This window comes from Cyprinodon variegatus, unplaced genomic scaffold (assembly GCF_000732505.1).
Source record: "Cyprinodon variegatus isolate N-32 unplaced genomic scaffold, C_variegatus-1.0 Scaffold6, whole genome shotgun sequence".
NCBI lineage: Eukaryota > Metazoa > Chordata > Actinopteri > Cyprinodontiformes > Cyprinodontidae > Cyprinodon > Cyprinodon variegatus.
The window spans coordinates 793,002-797,673 of NW_015150459.1; positions in this window are offsets into that span (position 1 = coordinate 793,002).

Consider the following 4,672-nt stretch of genomic DNA (forward strand, 5'->3'; position numbering starts at 1 on the left):
TGTTGTAGTTTTGCTACAGCACCTTTGTTGCTGAAAATATATACCAGCACTGATCCCATTGAATTTTTGCCTTTCGAGGGATTCCTCCTGCTGGGTATGCATCTGTTGATAGTGAAAAAAGATCCACCTTTAAATCAAGATAACAGGTTAAGTGTCTGTGGCAGTGTGTCCTAGACAAAGTGTAAACACACAAATAAATACCAAAGTGCTGGCTGGTTGTTGGGGGGACACACATTTAGACATATATGCTCTGAGCTAGTGGGAAAATTTATGGGTTAGGAAACAAGAGTGCAATTAGCCTCCGTTTACACTTCAATGTTTTTTGAAATAACTGACATTTTTTTGTTATGTTTCTATTTTTTTGTGTTTACCACAAAGCTATGAGTTTCCTTGAAAGCTGTTCGATGTGGAAACCGGTCACAGAGAGACACCCCAGTCTCCCATGTTGTGAACACAGGAAAAACAAGAATGATACTTTATGGCGAATGTGTGGCTTTATTATCAATTATCAAATGCTATACATGAAGGAAGGAACATATATTATATAATATATTATATATATAGTTATAATTAGGATTTAAGGGGATGGGATAAATAAATACTACTGGTAAAGGAGAAATGTGATCTCACTTTCATGAGACATTTTCACTGTTGTTTTGGATAAGTTCGTTTTTGAACTCCTCATATTAAAGAAGTACAATAGTTTAGCTTTGAAGTTCTGAATATTATACTATAATATTTTGTAGGAATAATGTGTAACATCATCTTTAATACATGCTGGTATCATTAACTGCAGCTCTCCAACCCCTCCTTTGTTTGAAAACCCTTCCAGTTGCGAACCTCCAGCTTAGAACAAAGTATATTTATAGAATTTATAGAATGGCACATGTTAAATCCAAACCTAAATTGAATTCAAGATTTGTCAAACATCTTTAAAACTGATATACATCATTCAGTTATTTTCAAAGTAGAATTGTTCAGAGAAAGAAAGAAAGGATAGAAATTGAACTTTATTGATCTCACAATGGAGAAATTAACTCTCTGCATTTAACCCGTCCCCTTGGGGAGCTGCCACTGTGCAGCGCCCAGGGAGCAGTGTGAGGTTAAGGGTCTTGCTCAGGGAGCCAGAGTGCAAGCTGTTCTAACCATTAGGCCATCACTCCCTCAATATAGATGTACTACCACAGATCAGAAAGTATGATGTTGCTAATGACCTTATTTAGAGGTTTTATAGATATGCACATCAGACTTTTTAGATTTAGAAAAGAAACATCCAATTTATCCTGTTTCTTTCAGGTTTTATCACTTATTCTAATAAAATACATCAGGCTTTGTTGTTATAAGGGAAAAACTAAACATTCAATATATTTACAACATTTAGGTGAAATATCCTCAAACATGTAGGTTTGTAAAAAATTTAACTTTCAATACAGTATTTTGGGTTAAATAAGGACAAGAACTTGTTGACCTTAAACAACTATAAAAAAAAAGGTTTCTATGGACTTGGAGGGAAATTGGAAAAAATCATTCAGCATCTGAGGTTTGGTTAAATGAATGGCACCCAGATATTCCAAGAATTTACCTAAATGTTTTGTTTGGAAAACTGTAGAGTGGCAAACAATCAAGCAGAAACTACAGAGAATAAGAGTGGGAGCTGAGAGAGAGGGAGCTCCGTCCAGTGGAGCCAAGGCAAAAATTTATCGTCAGGAAGGTCGATGAACATGTAATTTACGATGTATGCTCTGCCATTTTCCCTGCCCTCCCTTTGGGTAATGAGAAACGGCTGTTTTGTTGTGGGGCCAGTACATGGTACACCCCCTCCCATCTGGCCATGACACACCATTAGTTTTTATTTCTGTCTCTGCTTTTACGACTCCCTGTCCAGGCGCCAGCATTTGGCTGTTGATTCCGAGCATCCTATCACACCATCTGAGCTCTTCCACCTCCCAAGATGGCTTCTTGTACCCAGACAAAAACTAGGACTAAACAAGGCAAGACTTTTGATTGTTATTATTATAATGATGATGGATTTCAAAGTTCAAGAGGATTTAATTTGGGTTCTTAATTGATATGAGGAAATTATGATCCCAGATAGTTAGCGGACAGAACATCACTGTCAAACTTTTTTGGTCTGTCCAATCAAAAAAATATATTGTTTAATATTTGTAACTAAACCAACTTTTAAATTTGATTTTGCCTATCATATCAATTGGTTATGTATAAACATCTTAAGCAAGTGTATTTTTTGCTGGCAAGACAAAAAACATAACAGTTTGCAGAGGAAAAATTGAAAAATATTAAAAATCTACACTACTACTACACAGTACTTTTGTCAGATGAGATGCCATTAAAATGTGAAACCAAAATCCAAATGGAAATCTAATTACTGTGCAATGTGGATACAAAAGAGGATCCATCCATCTTCTCCCGCTTATTCCATCAGGGTCCTGGTGGGGTCGGTGCCCATCTCCAGCAGTCTACGGCCGAAAGGAGGGGTGCATACTGGACAGGTTGCAAGTCTGTCGCAGGGCAACACAGAGACACACAACCATGCACACACACTCTCACACCTAAGGACAATTAAGACATGCCAATTAACCTAAAAGTCATTTTTTCGTACTTTGAGAGGAGTTCCCGGAGAGAACCCAGGCATACACGGGTAGAACATGCAAACTCCATGCAGAAAGACCCTGGGCTGGGAATCAAACACAGGATCTTCTTGCTGCAACAGTGCTACCCCCTGTACCATGGTTATGAGCCACTTAACCAATGGATTCCTTTTAATAAGGAGCCTAAAAATCCTGAAAGAGAATCTATTTGTTAATCTCAAAAATAAGAAAAATAGAAAAGAAATAGAAATTAATATTAATATTTCTGCTATCTAAATAATATTATTTAGCAAGAAATAAGTTTTAGACAAATAAAAAATATTCTTCCGTGTTGTGAAGGCTCCCATAAGTTCCCATTACAAAACCTGCCTTTAGCCATCTGAACAACACTTTAGAGGAAAGCATCTCTGTTATGATTAAAACCAATCAAGCAGCTTATTTATATTACGTATTTATTTGACTCAAACATGTATGTTTGGTCAGGTGTTTTCTCACATGCCTTAAAAACAAACCGCTTATGAAAAAAGAGCAACATGGACAAGCTACTTCTGCAGAACTACAGGCCCATCTCAAACCTCCCCTTCATCAGTAAGATATAACAAAAAAATGTTTCAGACGTTTAAAACCTTCATTATAATAAACCTTCACCAACTGCTTCCACTCTGGCTTTCATGCTCACCACAGTGCAGAGACCACACTTGTCAAATGACATCCATATAAATGCAAACTTTGGAGTGCTGGTATTAAACACTGTTGATCACTTTATTTTATTATTAAAAAACTGGCTCAACTTTCTGTACTGGTCTGGTTTAAATCCTACTTGAAGGGATTTTTTTTTAGTTTCAGTAGGTAAATTAACGTCAGAGAACACAAAAATCATGCGGCGCTCCCCCAGGGTCCATCTTAGGATCCATCCTATTTACTATCTACGGTACATGTTCCTTCTAACTCATAACATTATAAACAACAACATAAGTCACCTTAGCTAAGAAGGCAACACACAATTACATAAGACTACCAAACTTAATTCAGTTGAATCAAAACAAAACTGAAGAAATTATGTTGAACCAAAAGAAGAGCATTTTAAAGTTAACACACAGCTTCAGTAATAGAGCAACAAAATCAGCAGTCTGGGTGTAGTGATGGACTCAGACCTGAACCTTCTGAGGCACATAAACACTGTAACAAGCTTGGCCTTCTACTCTATCACCTTAACATCTCCAGGGTTAAAGGACTGATGTCTTATCAGGATCTTAAAAAAAAAACAAAAAATAATTCAACTAATCTTTTGTAGGACTGATTGCAAAGGTGTCTCCACAGGTCTTCCTAAATAGTAGATCAAGCTGATGCAGTTGATCCAAAATGCTGCTACCCACATTGTCACCAAAAACTAAGATAGTTAAGCACATTACACAGTTCTGAAATCCATACGCTGACTTCCCGCATCAGAGAATAGACTTTAAAATACCTGTAAATCTAAAAATCACAGAATGTCTGAGCAAAGTACATTGCAGACTTGTTTTCAGTGGTTCAGCAGCCCAGACCTCTCAGGTCTTTTTCTGAAGCCCACTCTGCACACCCAGACCCAGAACAAACATGGAAAAGCATCTTTTAGTTCTTATGCTCCTCTAAGCTGGAATAAGCTTCCTGAAAACTGTAAAAGTGCTGAAACCTTAAGTTGCCTTAAATCAAGATAAAATGTAAGTCACCTTTGACTGTCCTTTATAATTTTTGGTTGTTTAAGTTTGTATTCAAACCTTTTTTTATTATGGAGCCTAGGCGGAAGTTAAACTGAAGAAACTCATTGCTCTCCTATATCCACCTTTGAAACAGCCAATCAGCTTTGAACCAAACCTCCACGAAAGCCAATCGGCATCCAAAGTTCATCTTAAAAGGCCTCCGATCAGCACTGTCTGCTCCTGTGCGCAGGCTTCATTTAGATGACACCAATTCAACCCACCTCCAGCCCGTCCTCCACCTTCGTAGCTAAAGCTTCAGCAGAGTGTCATTCCTACCGGACTCTTACTGCGTTCTCTGTCTCATCTCAACCGGTACGGCAGAAG